Consider the following 19,056-nt stretch of genomic DNA (forward strand, 5'->3'; position numbering starts at 1 on the left):
GGGGTGTGCTTTTTAATTGACCTCTGCCCATAAGACTGCTAGACCCTGAAAGGCTCTCACTGTCTGTCTGCGTTTGGAAACGTCACTGCATGTGTTTGTACATGCTATAGCTGAAGTCAGGCTGCTCTGTTTTCCTGTTTTACAGGAGTTGGCAGCCGGGGAGAATGAGGGACCACAGGTGTGCTCTGTGGGACAAGTGTGTGAGGGTGGGAAGAGAGAGAAGGAAGAAAAGGAAGGGAGGGAGAGAAAAAGATGCAGAAAGAAAGAAAAGAAAGGAGAAGGAAGGAGGGGAAAAGGGAGGGAGGGAGGGAGGAAGGAGACCAAGAGGCAAGGGAGGAGGTTGTCAGTTCACGCAGCAGTGAATGTCCCATGGAAGGTTAAGAATTCAGATTCTGCACCCAGCTCTGACACTGGGGTACCTTGGGACAGTCTCCCCTCGGTCTTACCCTCAGGATCTTTTCATAAGCAGATTGGTGGGACTAGGACTTCTCCAAAAAATCCTTCTGCTCTATTATTCCAGGATTCTCCAGTCCTCAAGGCCCACAATTGGAAATGGAGGGAATAAACATTCCTGTATATTTGTAGAAGACACTGAAGTTTACCAAACACACTCCCAGAAGAGAAGTGTTATTTATTTCAGGCAAGTTGCTCTGACCAAACACCACAAATTCGGGATAGGGCTTCCTCTGTTCGGTTCTTACGATCCCTATACATCTGCGATGCTTCTACCTAACCCATTGGATTCTAATTATCTCTTTAAGTTCTGTTTTCCCTTAAGACACTGCCTTCTTGGTAGGGCCATGTTTTATATCCCTGGTGCCCAGGTCAGGTTGAAGCAGATGTTAGATGCTCAGGAATTGTGTGCCAATTTGAGTCTTCTAGTACAGGGTTCATGAAGCCTGTCCAATGCACTTTGTACTTCGGAGATAGAAAACTGAGCCCAGACTTGTGTTCACACAGGCTCTTCATTCCAGAGCAGGTCTTTGGGCATCTTTCTTCTGACCCTGAGAGAAATCCCCTTTGGGCTCTACCAAGAGGTCCACTCATGGGGTAGGTGAGAAGCCCTGGAGGGAGGGGCTGAGGTATCTGAGGAGCCCATGTGGGAACAGAACTGGTGAAGTCTGTTCAAATGTAAGGCTTTCACATTTGGTCAGGAAGGCTGGGCTCTTGGAGGTTCGGATTAGAATGACCAATTATGATAACAACAAGAGCAATAATTACCATTTCTTGAGTATTTTCCACAGCTCGGTTCTATGCCAAGCGTGTTAGTTGTAGTATCTCATTTAGGTGTCACTCTAGTCCCGTAACCCAGCTGTTGGCATCCCCATTTTACAGAACAAGTCCTGAGGTGCAGGGAAGGTAGGTGATGTGCCTGGAGTGATACCACTAATAAGGAACTGGGATGGAGTTCTCATTTAAGAGGTCATGACTCTGCAGCTCTGTTCTTAGAACCACTCTGGAGCATTTCTAAAATTCTCCCATTTTAGATATAAGAAAATTGAGGACCAGGAAGAAAAAAGTAATTGTCCAGGGTCATGCATCTAGCAAAACCAAGAGTGAAATATTCCCTGATTTTTATCTCTAGTGCTTTCCTGACCCCTGAGCAACTGAGGCACATCCTCTTTCCTGACATCTGCGCAGGTTGGGAGGGCCAGGGAAGAAAGTCTTAACCTCTGCTCAAGAAGCAAGGCCAGTGCCAAGGGTAGCTAGCCTTCCCAGGAGATTTTGTAGTACAAATACCAGCCTGGTTGCAGTTCACTAGCTTTTATGATCAGGGATGACGTAGTTTCTTCACTCACTTGTAAGCTATTCTACTCCACAGTCCACGATCGGCCTTCTCCAGGGCAGAGGGAAAGCATGTGTTTAGAGGGGCTGTCTACAGGGATCAGGAAGGCTGGCACTGCCCTATCAGAAAATAAAAGCATGACTGATTGACTGCGTGGCTTTGGGCTAATTTCTTCCCCTCTTTGGATCTTGATCTCCCATGCGATATAATTTGGAGCATTGGACTGAAACATCCGGATGCCTGGGACCTTGGGGGAAATACAGATTGCTGGCCCCACTCATTGAGACTCCAGTTGAGTAAGTCTTGGGAGATGCTTGGAAATCTATATTTTCCAAGTTTCCTAGGGTGACTTTGATGTTTGCCTTGTTTAAGACCTATAGATCTAGATGATTTTTAAGAACATTTGCAACCAAGGGAGAGACCTTTTGAGTTTATATGGAGAATACCCTGAAGCTCAATGTCACCTTCAGATTTGTCATGGTAAACATGCAGCTGAAGGAATGGGCTCCTTTTTTTGGGGTTCAAGAAAACAGAATGGAGACAAGAGGGTTTCCCAGAGAGACCAGTTTTGTCTCCCTATTTTAAAAAGGGCTGTTTTTTGTATGTGAGGGGGGTGAACTGTCCATCACTAGAGATGTACAAGTTGACAGTTAACCAAGTTGAGGTTCGGGTCCCTGTGGCAAGGAACAAAATTACAGAAAGAACTGTTAAAGGATCAAGTAATTCTGAGGAGTGAATATTGGCCTCTGGAGTCAAACAAACTTGGAATTAAATTCTAACTTCCCCAAACATGGGAACTTTACAGACCTGGAATTCTGTTTCCTCACCAGAAAAACAGGAATCGCCAGTTTCATCTACTTCACTGGGACATTCATTGTAAAGAAGGCATTTATCAATAAATAATAAAGGGCCTGGCATAGGCACACAGTAGGTGCTCAGTAAAGTCTTGTGGGTTTATTTTTCCCCCCCTTGAATTTTCAATTGGTCATTCCTTTGGCATCACTATTAGTTCCAAGAAAACCTAACTTCAGGGAAAAAGCTTCTCACCCAGCCATGTGTTCTGTTACATAAGACACTGGAGCCTCTACTAACAAAATCAACAAACAAACTAGCAAAGGATGATTATTGGGCAGCAGAGGTTTCTGTGGTTGGCTAGGGGCTTGGGGCATGGGCCACAGATGAGACTTTTTTACCCTGATTCCTTTTAAGTCTTTAAATGGAACTTCCAGTTGGGGATGGGCTAAGCTCAGAGCCAGCTCAGCACATCTGTAATTGGGTTAATGATATTTGGATGTGTTTAATCTATTGGTCCCAGTATCAGTGGGATATGTAACAGACATGCAACAGGCTACAGCCCTTGATGCTGGGCAAAAATGACACACTATTTCCAAGCAGCAGTGACACAGGCAAAGGTGACACTGACACTGGACTCACTAGCCTCTCTCATTGTCCCAAGCACTCCATAGTGCAATTTCAAATTTAAATATTACCATATTATGCCTCTGTTCATACATGTTATTTTTAATCCCATGCTTTATACCCAAATAATGTCAAGTTTCTGGAAATTCTCTGTCCATTCCTTATTTTTCTAAACCTCTATAACTTTTGCTAATCTTGTGTCCATGATCAGGGCATACTCTCAACACGTCTTTTTTTTTTTTTTCCCCCTGCCTAACTCTGTTAGGTGGTTGCAATATATTTTTTGGTTGCTCAGCAGCAATTACTCCTCAGCAACATCTCCCCTTCTTTTTTCATGGAGAAGGGGGAAACCACCTCTGCCCTACTGGGTATGGTCTTGGTGGAATTAAACCACTATATCGCTATGGTGAGTACTGTGAAGTGTGTAAATTTGGTGATTCATAGACCTGTACCCCTGGGGATAAAAATATATGTTTATAAAAAATAAAAAATTTTTTTAAAAACCCACTATATCTCCCATTGAAGATGGAAACATGTGACCTGCAGGTACCAACTAGAGTCTCATTCCCAGGACTCCGAGTCCTGAGCAGAGTGGTACTAGAGAGGAACAGTTGGAGTTTGTAGAGCCTGGGCACATTAAAAAAGTAATTTATTATTATAATTTTTGTTAATGTTCGATGATTCATTAGTTGTGTATAACGCCCAGTGCTCATCACCTCAAGTGCCCTCCTTAATATCCATCACCCAGTTACCCCATCCCCCACCTGCCTCCATTTTGTAACCCTCAGTTTGGTTCCCAGAGTCTAGATTCTCTCATGGTTTGTCTCCCTGTCTGATTTCTTACCATTTGGTTTTCCCTCCTTTCACCTGTGGTCCTCCATGTTATTCCTTATGTTCCACATATGAGTGAAATTGTATGATAACTATTTTTCTCTTCTTGACTTACTTCACTTAGCATAATGCCCTCTAGTTCCATCTGTATCGATGCAAATGTTAGGTATTCATCCTTTCTGATGGCTGATTAGTATTCCATTGTATATATGAACCGCATCTTTATCTATTCATCTGTTGAAGGGCATCTTGGCTCCTTACATAGTTTGGCTATCATGGTCACTGCTGCTATGAACATTGGCATACATGGGCCCCTTCTTTTCACTATGTCTGTATCTTTGGGGTAAATACCTAGTAATGCAATTACTGGGTCGTGGGGTAGCTCTATTTTTAAGTTTTTGAGGAATTTCCACACTGTTTTCCAAAGTGGCTGCACTAGCTTGCATTCCCATCAACAGTGTAAGAAGGTTCCCCTTCCTCCACACCCTCACCAACACATGTTGTTTCCTGTCTTGTTAATTTTTGCCATTCTAACTGGTGTAAGGTAATATCTCACTGTGGTTTTGATTTGTATTCCCCTGATGTCCAGTGATGTTGAACATTTTTTCATGTGTCTGATAGCCATTTCTATGTCTTCATTGGAGAAGTATCTGTTCATGTCTTCTGCCCATTTCTTGACTGGATTGCTTGGTTTTTGGGTGTTGAGTTTGAGCAGATCTTTACTGATCTTGGATATAAGACCTTTATCTGTAATGTCATTTGCAAATGTCTCCTCCCAGTTGCGTCTTAATTTTGTTGACTGTTTCCTTTGCTGATGGGCACAATTTTTGAGCTCTTCTTGCCACTGAGCCCCTGAAACTGCCTGGCATTCAGAATCTTTTGGGTCTTAGTTTCCAGCCTTCCCTCACATATAGAAACTTATGTGCCATGCTCTTCCAAGTGCTTGCAGTGATTTCTCTCTGTGCCAAATTCTGTTGCTGTCACTTGCAACCTACAAATCCTGGCACAAATATTTAACTGTGGTCCATGAGTATTTTTTTTAAGATTTTATTTATTTATTTGACAGACAGAGATCACAAGTAGGCATAGAAGCGGGCAGAGAGAGAGAGAGAGGAGGAAACAGGCTCTCTGCAGAGCAGAGAGGGCTCGATTCCAGGACCCTGGGATCATGACCCGAGCTGAAGGCAAAGTCTTTAACCCACTGAGCTATGAAGGTCCCCCATGAGTATTTTTGAGGGGAAGTCTTCCTTGAACTTTCACATAGAGGGCTTATTTATTCATGATATTGCTATGGAAGACTTAGGATGTATTTGCTTTTATGCTGAGGTTAGTCAATGCAAAGGATGGATACTTGTCCCCTGCTCTGACCCCCAAGTGCCGGGGATCTCTTCTGTGTTAGCCCTACTAGAGCATATCAGAAAGGTCTGGGTTTTATGACTATCTTCCCAAAGGTTGCACTGTCTCCAACAACAGTGCAGTGTTCCACCCACCTCTGGGCCTCTGGAGCCCAGCATGGTGCCTGATGCTGAATAAATATGTATTGAACTAAACTGACTTGTTTTGGGGGATTCCTTACAAAACAGCCTCAGCCTTAAATCCAAAACTGCTTTGTAAACTAACCCAGATGGTGTTGTGTTTGGGAAAGCAAAGAGAAAAAGTGGTTGGGAAAAAAATTGCAATGGTTGTGTGTTTTGGTTCAATGAAGAATTTTTTTGCTGTTGGCCTCCTTTAAAAAAAAAAATCACATTCTAGCAGTAGCCGTGACCCACCGAGGGCTTTGGTGACTGGATGGAAAGATTTCATCTAGAGGTGCTTATAAAAATCTTAGTGAAAGGGATTCCCATTCCCTCCCTCTCTCCACACCCTCCTCTCTTCCCATCAGAAGCCTCAATGGACCCTCTGTGAAACCCTGACATGATGGAAACTGCAAAGAGATGGAATTTCCACACCGGAAAGAAAATAGAAGAATGTTATTCCTTTTGCTGCAACCCTGGAACTGGCAAACTGCCCCCGGGTGGGAGAAGGGGCTGTGTGAGGAAAGAAAGTAGAGCAGGAGAGGAAAGGGCAGCAGGGGTTGAGATGATGGAATGCCAGGCCTCCAGATGTCTGTGCCTTGCAGATGTGTCAGACATGGCTTGGCCCACACATCTGGGAGCTAATCATTACCACGGCTCACATCTGGAGAGGACTTTACAGGTCATGGAGTCCTCCCACTGATGTCCCTAGTCAGATTCCCACAGCAAAGTGGGCAGAGCAGATATCATTAGCCCCATTTGATCAATGAAGCTCCTAAAGTTGTTGAATCCCCTTGCTTTAGGCTATGATAACAAGAGCAATGACAGTGATAATGTAGCCAGTACTTACAAAGCACTTGCTGTGGGATAGGTACTGGTCTGTTGCATTTTGCCTCTCTAGTGTTCGTCATTGAATCTACATGGCATTTCTCCAAGATGGGCGTTTTTACCCCCACTTTAGAGACAAGGGGAATGAGTTATACAAGACCCAGCAGTTTTCCCAAGATCATACAGAGAGCAAGTGGCAGAGTCAGGTTTCAAACCCAGGCAGTTTGCCTCCCAGATCAGTGTCCTCAACTCTCATGTCTTGCCTTCCTGCCTGCTAAGGCTAGGAAGGGAAACAGTTCTGACTCCTAATTTTACTTCACTACTTGTAGCATTTTATGAAGATCAAAGTGTGGTTCTGATAAGAGACAACCACTTACTCAGACATATGCTGGGTGACTATAGCATGTCTGGCACTAGGTCGGACCATGAGGACACAGTTGAGGGAAAGTGGTTTTCCTATCCCATTCCAGTTGGTTGTAAGTGACGTGAGCATGGTGACCATTCTGTCTCTAGCTCCTAATGGCTCATTCTAGGCACCCTTCATCAATATGTGTTGAATGAGTAAGTTGTCCCTGCTTGCAAGCAGTTAGTTGACAGTCTAAGGAAGACCTACTGATGGGTGGGATCTATATTCCTTTTTATTATATCTTATATAATGATAATCACATATTATGTATGTTACAGAATGTTGGGAGCTACAGTGTGGTCTGGACATGGAATGGATGAGCGTGAATGTGGGAGGTTTTCCGGCACTGGCAGTAGCTCAGCACACCTGAAACAGGTATTATAGGTGGAGTACCATCAGATAAGGCTGGACAGGTAAGCAGTGATGTGTGCTGAAGAGTTGGACATTGTCTTATGGGACAGAGATCAGCAAACTTTTCCTTTCTTTCTTTCTTTCTTTCTTTCTTTCTTTCTTTCTTTCTTTCTTTTTAAAATTTATTTATTAAGAGAGAGAGAGATAGAGAGACACAGAACACAAGCAGGGGAAGTGGGAGAGGGAGAAGCAAGATCCCCACTGTGCTAGGAGCCCAATGTGGGGCTCAATCCCTGGAACCCGGGATCATGACCTGAGCCAGAGACGGCCGCTAAATAGACTGAGCCACCCAGGTGAGTACAGGTTTTGGTCTTTGTGGGACACATGGTCTCTAGCACAACTATTATCTTCTGGTGTGGAAATGAATGGGCATAGCACTATTCCAGTAAGGTTTTATTTACAAAAATTGATGGTAGGCTGGATTTGGCCTGTGGGCTATAGTTTGCCAATCCCTGTTGTTAGGTGTTGGGTGACATTAATGCAGTTCAATCAGATTAGATCTCCCTCCTTCCTTCCTAAGTACTTATTGAGCACCTACTGTGTGCCATGTACAGTGACAGTTTCTTCACTCTTGTTGCTTAAGAATCCATTATAGCAGTGGGACCAGTGCTGTGATAGATGGAAACAAATGGGATAATGAGATTGCAGAGACTCAAATTTGGGAAGGCTAGCCACATACCACACTATTCCAAGGAAGTGATATGGGAACTCTGGCATAAAAGTTGAGTAAGAGTAGATTAAGTGAAAAAACTGCTCTAGATGAATAAAGGCTGGAGAGTGACAGACACTTTTAAGGTTAGAAGGACTAAAAGGAATTCGGTGTACCTGGAACCTTGACTATGGTAGGAAGGGTGACAGGAATTGAGGCTGAACTTCTGGTAGAAATACAGTGTGAGTCACATGTGATTTTTTTTTTATTATGTTCAGTTAGCACTATATAGTACATAATTAGTTTTCGATGCAGTGTTCAGTGATTCATTAGTTAAGTATAACACCCAGTGCTCACCACAGCACGTACCCTCCTCGATACCCATCACCCAGTTACCCCCTCCCCCGACCCTCCTCCTCTCTGAAACCTTCAGATTGTTTCTCAGGGTCCATACACACACACACGCACGCACACACACACACATATATGCTACATTTTCTTTATCCATTCACCAATCAATGGACACTTTCCATAATTTGACCATTATAGATAATGCTGCTATAGACATAAACATCAGGGTGCATATATCCCTTTGAATTAGTATTTTTGTATTCCTTTGGTAAATAACTAGTAGTGCAATTGTTGGATCATAGGGTAGTTTTATTTTAACTTTTTGAGGAACCTCCATACTCTTTTTCAGAATGACTGTAGCAGTTTGCTTTCCCACTAATAGTACAGGAGGATTCCCTTTTCTCCACATCCTTGCCAACACCTCTTGTGTTTTTTTGTGTGTGTTAATTTCAGTGATTCTGACAGGTGTGAGGTGATATCTCATTGTAGTCATGATTTGCATTTCCCTGAGGATAAGTGATGTTGAACATCTTTTCATATCTCTGTGGTACCATACTGTTTTTATTACTACAGCTTTGTGATATAGCTTGAAGTCTGGAATTGTGATGCCTCCAGGTTTCTTTTTCTTTCTTTTTTAAAAATATCTTTAAGATATGTTTTTTAAAGATTTTATTTATTTGAGTGAGAGAGAAAGAGACTATGAGTAGGAGGAGGTCCTAGGACCCTGGGATCATGACCTGAGCTGAAGGCAGATGCTTAACCATCTGAACACCCAGGATTCTTATTTTTTTTTTCAGGCTTGCTTTAGCTATCCTGTGTCTTTTGTGGTGGAACCAGATTTTTAACTGATCTAGATTGAGTGTGGTAAGGAGGTCTGGTGTCTGGGGAAAGCTGGTCACACAGTGAAGTCTAAGCCTAGGAATCTGGGAAATCATCAGCTCTCTGAACCAAGTGGTAACCAGCAGCCCCCTCCTTCAGAACCCATGGGTGTCAAGCAAGGAAGGGCAGGTGAATCCAGGATACCACCTCATTTTTGTTGCTGCCAGTTGGATGTTCAGGCTGTAAAACCCGCCCTATTGGAGGCAGAGGACTTTGGCAATCCCTTGCATCTGAACCTAGGGAGGCTGAGACCCATCTTCATATAAAACTCACTAGAGCTCTTAGGTTGGTGGGCTGTAGTCTTGGTTTTACCAACCCCTTTCCCTGGTCTCAGATGTCCTTATGTTTGCCCAATTTCCCACCTGTCATCAAACTTTTAACATAGTTTCCTATTCAGTCATTCAAACTCCTACCCAGATCTGACTCTATTTTTAAACATAAGCAATTGAGATGTACTAAGTATTGGAATTACTGATTGTTATTTTTTAAATTAAGCTTTCTTATCTCTAAGCACCTGCCCATAATAGGAAGCCTTAACAATAGGAATTCTTTGGGACACCTCCTTTCATGAATAAATGAAAAAGATTGGTAATTGATGTATTATTTTTATGTTAGCAGGCATTGTCAAAAGTGCTGAAAATTTTTGTTCTAAATTTTAATTGGTTTAGTTACAACCTGGGGTTTGTATGATTAATTGGATTAGCATATGTTTTCTTATGGATGGAAGTTGACTCAGGTTCTGTCTTGTTCAAATGTATTCCTATCTTTCTTAAACAATCACAGACCTTACTGTAAGCTAGGAGATACATGTTGAATGGAAAACAGCTTCTATGTGATTTTGAGGAATGGAAGAAATTAATGGACAATTAGTGTATATTTAGGACAGTTTTGCAAGTAATAGGGTCTGGTGGGGACCCACAGGAGTGGTCACACAGTGAAGTCTAGTGAAAGGCTTAGCTGGACTTGGAGAATGCTTTAAGGAACATAGACAGTTATTTTCAGGGTATTCAGATTGCCTGGGTTCAGATTCATATTCTATCCCTGAGTAGTCATTATGGCCTTGGGGAAGTTATTTACAATCTCTTACCTTGATTTCCTCATTTATGAAATGATAATACTGATGATTACATCTACTTCTATGGGTTATTTTATATATATATCAAATAAGTGATTACATGTAAAGTACTTATTTTTGTGTCAGGCACATAGTGAGCCTGCCATCTATCTAAGCTATAATAATAATTATTAATATGCTGATCATCTAAGCTGAGACGTAGAGAATGAGTAAGAGTAAGCAATGAATAGTTAAGGGAAGGTGTTCTAAGTAAAGAGTAGAGCCTAAGTCCATAGCTGAGACCTAAGAGAACATGGCACGCTCAAGTAACAAAAGGAAGTCCGGATTGGCAAGAGCATAAAGGGAGGGGTGGGTAGGTGATGGGAAGGATGCTAACAAAAGACAAGTCTGGCAAGGCAGACAGAATCTGCAGTATAGGGTTTAGGCAAGCTAAACTTTGACCAGCTGTATTCCTAAGAATTGAGCCTGTTGACAAATTTCAGGCTTTGAAGACAACATAAATTAACAGGTGAATGGAGTCCTAACCACTGATGTAACCACAACATGAATTACAGGAAAGCTACACATGTTTGAGATGAAAACATTTGGCAGGTAGCTTTATGGAAATATTTTTTAAAAAGATCAACACAGAGAAAAATGTGTAATAACCAAAAGCCATTCTTCTAGCAGAGGAAAAATATCAGGGTTTGGATTTAGGTCTCAGATGGTACACTAAAATTCTGGAGACTAAGTTCTTCTTTGGCTCCTTGGAAAGAGGTTTTGAGGTTGGAAATTGTACCTCCCTAACCTGTGGTGGTAGAGAATGTGTGTGTGTGTGTGTGTGTGTGTGTGTGTGTGTGTGTGTGTGTATGCATGTGAGTGTACACACAGATGAGTGGATGGATAGATGAATTATATCTATTTCCACAAAGATTGGAGAAAATAGGGTGTCTGGTCACTTCCCTTTCTACATGTGGTGTGTGTTACCTTAATGTGCTTTTAGTCCTGGAAATGAACGTGTTCCCTATGGCACAGGGTATCAAGAATGAGCTGTTCCTTTTCCATGCAAAGCCCAGACAGGCTCCTGGCAGGAGCCATAGGGGAGGGCACCAAATCTTAGACAAACTTTTGTGAAAGGATGCTACTTGTCTGCTTCTTCATATATTTGAAGGAGAAGGAAGAAATGAGGGAGACAACATAAGAGTCCTAAAGTCAGGTGGACATGAGGTTTTCTCTCTCCTTCCTTCTTTTTTCTAAAGTCCTGCTGGTTCTTCAAGGCTCATCTCAAGTGCTACCTCCGCTAAGAAGTCCCGTAGGTTCTTCTCCAGCTCTATCTCTGGTGATTGCCTCCCGCCCCACCATATCATATGGAAAATGTTTAGAAATGCAAATTCTTGGGTCCTACTCCAGACTACTGAATCAGAAAATCTGCGGTGGGGCCCAGTAAAAAGCCTTTCAGGGGATCCTAATGCATGATGAAGTTTGAGAACCATTGATCAGAAGAGGGGCGTGGACAATGGTGGTAAGAGTGGCGTATTTCCTAAGAGGTTCCACTGACCCTAGCTTTAGTAGAACTCAAGGGACAAAAATTTTTTTACTCTCCTTGGAGGTTAATCCTGAGAACTCTGGACAGTTTTCTATGGATTTAAACTGTTAAAAGGATTCCTGTAAAATCCATGTCTGTCATATTCCCTGCACTAAATTCCCTGTTTCTATAAAAAATGAATTGCTATGTATTTGACTCCTCATGGTCCTTATATCTCTTCTGGCTATTTTTTTTTTTTTTTTTTTTTTTTTTTTTTAGCTTTTAAACACCCTGGAATATATAGTTGTCCACACCAAATGTGTGTATTCTGAGTAAATCATGCTCTTTTTCCCCCAGTCCTTGGTATCAGATTAATCAACAATTTTTTTCTACTATTTCCTACAACCCTATTGATCCTAACTGCATTTTCCATCATTGCCCCACTACCACCAGGTCATTTCTCACCTGGACCACTGCTTCAGCCTCCCTCTTGGTCCAAGTTTTCTCCTGTAACTCTTGTTCCACACCAAGAACTCTACCTCAGAATTAAAAAATTTGTTCCTGACCTCCTTTTCCCTGAAAATATCCATGTCTTTCCATTTCCATCAGAATGACGTCCAAACATGTTAGTGCTGTCGTGGATGTGTTGGAGGATTAATGCTCTAGGGGAATCCCTCAGCCAGTGAGTGATGGGAGTGAGTGGATAGATACCTCACTCCCCATGGCACCTCAAGGATGGTAACTCTGAGGGGTGGTGCTCTCCTGGCTCGGAGTTCCCAGGGGGCTTGAGCTTCAGTTGCTCACAGTAGTAACATGTTTGTTACCCCCTTCAGTTGGCTTCCCATTGTTGTTTCACATCCCCTCTTCTCTGCTGGGTTCCCGGGATCATGATACAGATGAACTACTTGTACTGGAATCCTTGATTCACGATTTGCTTCTAAAGGAACCAAATGAAGACACACATTGACTGAGGTTTTGACAATTTGTTATCTGTGTAACTCCCTGGTATCAGCTGGCACCTTTCTTCATGAATGTGACTTCTCGGTTAACCCTTAGTCCCAGTTCAGATCCCAGTACTGAACACTTGCATTCCCCAAACAAGCCATGCGCCATTTTACCCCCACAGTATTTACACACTCTGTTGCTTGTGCCTGCAACAATTGTCATTTGCCTTCTGGAATGATTTCCCCCATTTATAGTGCTGCACTCCAAAGAGCTGATTGCTTGCCTCTGGCTATAGTTGGATGATAAACTCAGGGCTGTGACAGTGGCTGTCTGGTTTGACCGACTTATCAGTGCTCAGTCTAATGCAGTGTACATAGTAATTCTTAATAAAACAATTATTCAACATTTAATTGGATAAATGATGATATTTAAAAGTTAGTAAATGTATTTTGTAAAGTATTAAGTAGTGCATATGTAGAAGGAGATATTTGTACAATGACTTTAGCAACATGGCATTCAGACTTTGTCCAGGGGACTTGGTCACCATTGCTGTATCCTCTGGGAGGAGTTCTGCTGGGCTTAGGGAGCCACAGGTTAAAGAAGGAAATGAAAGCATTCAGCCAGGCAGGTAGCCGAGGATGGGTTATGCATGGTGCAGCCTCAAAGCGATATGGGAATAAGAAATCCCTCATTCCCAGGAGTGGACAATGGCCAGGCTGCATGCATGTCAAGGAGAGGAAAAACAAAGCATCTCAAGACCCCTCTTCATTTTGTCTCTGGGCATGGAACCCAGGCTTTCAAGAGCCCACCAATGACTGCCTCCCTTCAAGATCCAAGTAGCAGCAGGGCAAGTTAGACAACAATGCTACTTTGTCCTCTACTAGGGCTCTGGGGAAGTGACAAGTCCAAGTTCTGATGGAGCCTCTGACAATTTCCCTGTCTGCAAAATAGACTAGATTAGATTAGTTCTATTTACATCGGGTTCTTTGGAACCCCAAAGCTTTAGGAAGTTAAAGCTAGTTAAAGAAGATAGGCATGGGCCAACTAGGGGAATCACTCGTCCTCTCTTTGATTAAAGAAGCTCTTTTGACTTGTCGGTATTTCGTGTGATATTGCACTTGGCCAAAATGTTTGAGAATCTTTTACCTGCTTTCTTCTTAGACAGTCTCCCAAGGATATGAGACAAGGGAAGGAAAGGCAGATCCAAACAGAATAGATGGTGGCATAGGTTCATTACTGTTATATGGAGATCTCCTTGGGTAAAGCAGATTACAAACCCCTCTAGCTCTGTTTGGGATAGGATGTGTTTCCCAAGGGAATAAGCTCCATTCTTTTGGCTCCTTTGCACCCACTTCTCCATGATATTTCTTGCATCAGTTCTATCACATTATTCAGTTTGAGAGCAATAGACTCAGACCAGCTCATTTCATCTTCTTTTTGGTCATTATTATGCCCAGTGCCCAAATGAGGAAGGAAGCCTGAGATTCAGCCCTGAAGTGGCTTCTTGGTGGTCAGATAGTGCTAGAAAGCAGAACAGCTTTGAGCTTTGGAGCTCGGGGCTCATGACTACCCACTCTCCCACAATACCAGCGCACTGCTTCCCCTCCCTACCCATTGTATAGTCTGTTGTGCTTTAAAGAGTTGTTGCTAATTTGGGGGGAAATATGGATGTCAGTGCATGCTGCTGAACCGAAGTGGGGCCTTCCTCCATTTCAGAAAAATATTCTAGAAAAATATCTTCTTTCTAAGGGAGCATTTTTGCCAGTGAATCTTCTTAAAAACTTTGGTATTGACATAATACACATATAGAAAACTATGTACACTTAGTATAAGTACTTGATGAATTTCATAAACTTAGAAATGTGTAACCAGCACTCAAATCAAGATATAGGACATTACTAGCCTGCCAGAAAGCCCCCTTTTTGCCTCTCTGAGGGATCCCACTATCCTGACTTCTAAGGGCACTGAAGTTTTTCTCCTTCTCCTACTTTTCCTCTTCCTTTTCCTCCTCCTCTTCCTTCACCTTTTCCTCCTTCTCCTGATCTAGGATCATGACCTGAGATGAAAGCAAATGCTTAACTGAGCCACACAAGTGCCCCAAATTAACAACTTTAAAAATCTACAGTTTGGTATCATTTAACATATTCACAAGATTGGGAGACCACCACCTTTATCTAGTTCCAAAATTTCCATCACACCAAAGTAAAACCCTTTACCCAGTAATCAGCTTCTCCTCATTTGAGCCTCCTTAAGCCCCTGGCAACCAACAATCTTTGTCTTTCTATATGAACTTATCTATTCTGATAATTCATATAAATGGAATCATATAATATGTAACCTTTTGGTTAGTGGCTTTGAACACAATATTTTGGAGGCTGATCAACTTTGCAGCACACATCAATATTTCATTTTTTTAATGACTGAATAATGCCTTTTTGTTTGTGTCTGCCACAGTTTGCTTGTCCTTTCATTTGTTGATGGATATTTGGGGTGTTTCACCTTTTGTCTATTGTGAATAGTGCAGCTACAAACTTGTGTACAGGTACTTCTTGAGTATCTGCTTTTAATTATTTGGACAGAGGGGAATTTTGAGATCATACAGCAGTTCTACATTTAACTTTTTGAAGAACCAACAAAGAGTTTTCCACAGTGGCTGCACCATTTTATGTGCCCACCAGTAGTGTACAAGGGTTTTAATTTCTTCACATCATCACCCAACCTTGTTATTTTCCATTGTTTCATTATATCCATCCTTTGTCTTTAATCTTTGGAGAAATGTCTACTCAAGTTATTTTTTTTCCATCTTCAATTGGGTTCTTTGTCTTTTTGTAGTAGTTCTTTGTATATTCTTTATAAATGATTTAGAAATATTTTCTCCAGTTCCTTGATAGTGTCCTTTGAGGCACAAAAGTTTTTAATTTTGATGAAGTCTAATTTATTTTTTCATTGGTTGTTTGTACTTTGGTGTCATATCTAAAAATCTATCACTAAATCCAAAGTCATTGGGTTCTTCTAAGAATTTTATACTTTTAGCTTTCATATTTGGGCCGTTGATCCATTTTGAGTCAGTTTCATGTATATGGTATGAGGTAGGGGTCCAGTTTCATTCTTTGGCAGTTGCCCTAGCACCATTAATTGTGCTCTGCTTCTTTTTGTACTTCATAAAATGGAAATCCCATAGTATGTATTTTTCATGTCATACTTCTTTTGCTTGACAACATTTTTGTGGGATTTATTTGTATTGCATAAAGTTGTAGATCATTTGTTCTTATTGCTGTATAGAATTTCATTGCATTAATATGTACTGCTTATTTGCCCACCATACTGTTGATGGGCATTTGGTGAGTTTCCAAGTTTGGGCTGTGTTCAGTAGTGCTACTCTAAACATTCTAGAAGTTGTTTTTGGTGAATATAGGCATGCATTTCTTTTGGGTGTACTCTTAGAAGTGGAATTGCTAGGTCTTAGGGCATTTTCTTTGGCATTAGATACGGTCATAACATCTTCTTGATTAGGAAAATACTAATTATGAATAGGCACCCTACCTACTTTTACTGAATATGGGAAGTAAGACAGTGGAAAAGGAAGATATATGGAAATTGAGGGAGCTAGAAATAAACTTAACATTTCCCCACTAAGTGCTTTAACTGCTAGCCCAGATTCCCCTGAACTGCCGACTGTGCTTCTTCATTCTACAAACTAACACTGATCCTTTCCAAAGATGGCATAAATTATGCTCTCAAAAGCAGCAGCTCTACAAATGAACTGGAATGGCTTAAGTACTCCCTTCCTCTTACCTCAGATAAACTGTACTTTTATGTCCAGAACTTTCCAGACTATCCATCACAGAATCACTAACTGTAAGAAGTAGAAAGGCCCTTAGTTCACACTATCATTTTGGAAATGGGAAGTCTAAGCACCAGAGAAAAGAAATTTTCTCTAGCTAGAATAAATACTGGAACAAATCTTTTCCCATTTGTATTATGATAGGAAGAAAGGATAACATAAGAAATAAAATTGTGGGTTTAAAACTTTGACATGTGTGGGCCAAGATCCTGGCTCTACTACTTGCTTACTGTGTATTTGGGCAAAGTGTCTCATTTCTATGGATCTTGAGATTCTCATCCATAAAATGGATTTAAAGATATGTGTTTACAGCATTGGTGTTAGGAGTAAATTAAAGAATGGATAAAGGTTATTTCTCTGTAAATGGAACCTTATTTAAAAATTGTTATATAGGCCGTCTTCCCCACCCTAACTGCTCAGTAGACAATAGGGTAGCTAGAGAAGTACACATAACCTGTTCTTCTCATAGGTTTGAGGCAAGCTCAGTGTCATTCCAAGAAACAAGACTCTACAAGACATGGATGGAAACTTCTGGGAAAAAAATGCTCACTTAGCACCAATCATGATACAAATTGGTAACTTGTTCAGGGGGATCCAGATAGTACAAAGATGATGATGTCTCTCATCAAATTAGACAAGAGGATCCTGGTCAAGGAGAGACTATTGACCAGGGAGGCAGAAGAGGGGGCTCTATGTCTACCATGAGCTGTAGCCCTGGAGAGTATTGTCCCCCACCCAATCTTCAGTTTACATTGGACAAATAAAGAAACTGGACTAAACACAGAAAAGCAACTAGAACATTTATACTGCCACTTACCCTTTCATTTCCGTGATAGGATATCTGTGATTCATCAGTCTTATACAATTCACAGCACTCACCACAGCACATTCCCTCCCCAATGTCCATCAACCAGCCACCCTATCCCTCCCTCCACTCCAGCAACCCAAGTTGGTTTCCTGAGATCAGGAGTCTCTTACATTTTGTCTCTGGTTTCATCTTGTTTGATGAAACTGGTTTCATCTTGTTTCATTTTTCCCTCCCTTCCCCTATGATCTTCTGTCTTGTTTTTCAAATTCCTCATATCAGTGAGATCATATGATAACTGTCTTTCTTTGATTGACTTATTTTGCTTAGCACAATACCCTCTAGTTCCATCTGTGTTGTTGCAAATGGCAGGATTTCATTTTTTTCATGTCTGCATAGTATCCCATTATATATATATACACCACATCTTCTTTATCCATTCATTTGTTGATGGACATCTAGATTCTTTCCATAGTTTGGCTATTGTGGACATGGCCACTGTAAGCATTCAGGTGTACGTGCCCCTTTGGATCACTACATTTATATCTTTGGGGTTAATACCCAGTGGTACAACTGCTGGGTCTTATGGTAGCTCTATTTTCAAGTTTTTGAGGAACCTCCATACTGTTTTCCAGAGTGGTTGCACCAGCTTGCCTTCCCACCAGCAGTGTGGGAGAGTTCCCTGCCAACACCTGTCATTTCCTGACTATCTAATTTTAGCCATTCTGACTGATGTGAGGTGGTGTCTCACTGTGGTTTTGATTTGTATTTCCCTGATGCCAAGTGATGTTGAGCACTTTTACATGTGTCTATTGGCCATTTGGATTTCTTCCTTGCAGAAATGTCAGTTCATGTCTTCTGCCTATTTCTTGATTGGGTTAATATAAAAGGATGTAAATGCTGAATGTCCCTGTCTGTTTTGAAGTGAGAAAGGAGTCATTTTCCCATTTGACAGATGAAGCAACTAAAACCCAGTGAACTATCTCCATTACTGTGTGTGTGTGTGTGTGTGTGTGTGTGTGTGTGTGTTGTGTTAGGGTTAGAGGAGGAGAGAGGACACTAGAATTCCTATCTTCTGTCTACCAAGAGAAATCTCTGCCCCATGACTTCATCTCTGCAGACAAATCTAAGGAGTCCAAAAAGCTATATGAAGACTTTCTCTCTCTTCTCTCTTTGGAAAATATTTGCCTCTTTTCATGAAACTATTCTTAAATCTTATTTCAGTCTTCATAGTGAATTGAAAAGAACTGAGGAAAATGTTCTCTTTAATCATTAGTTCTCTTTGGAAATTACCATTTGCCTGGCAGCATTTAGCAATGACTTTGATTTTACTCTTTAATGCCTTCCCTCCTGTCTCTCAATGGACTGTGTGCAGAGAGTCCAGAAAACCTACTAGGGGTAGTTCTTGACCTTTCTACTCGTATCCTTTCATATATTCACCTTGATGTCCCCAAACTGCCCTTTTGTGAAGACTCAAAATTTTGAAGTACCAGCAGATCAATACATATTTTGACTGGCCAATAGCTCAGTGTTTGGGAAGCTCTTTACTCCGTGGCCATGCATGCATGAGTGCCTGACTGCTTTAATGCAACTTGGTTTTATTTTCTTAAAAAAATAAAGAGATCTAAAAAAAAAAAAATTGTGTATTACAAATAGTTGTCATGAGCAACCCCCATCTCATCATCATCATAACAGGAGTTAATATACTCTGTCTGCTCTAGTTCTAAAAACATTACATATTTATTTAATTCTATCATCAACAACAGCATGAGATGGGTCCTTTTATTATTTCCATTTTACACACGGGAA

Source organism: Mustela nigripes, chromosome 9 (genome assembly GCF_022355385.1).
Source record: "Mustela nigripes isolate SB6536 chromosome 9, MUSNIG.SB6536, whole genome shotgun sequence".
Taxonomy (NCBI): Eukaryota; Metazoa; Chordata; class Mammalia; order Carnivora; family Mustelidae; genus Mustela; species Mustela nigripes.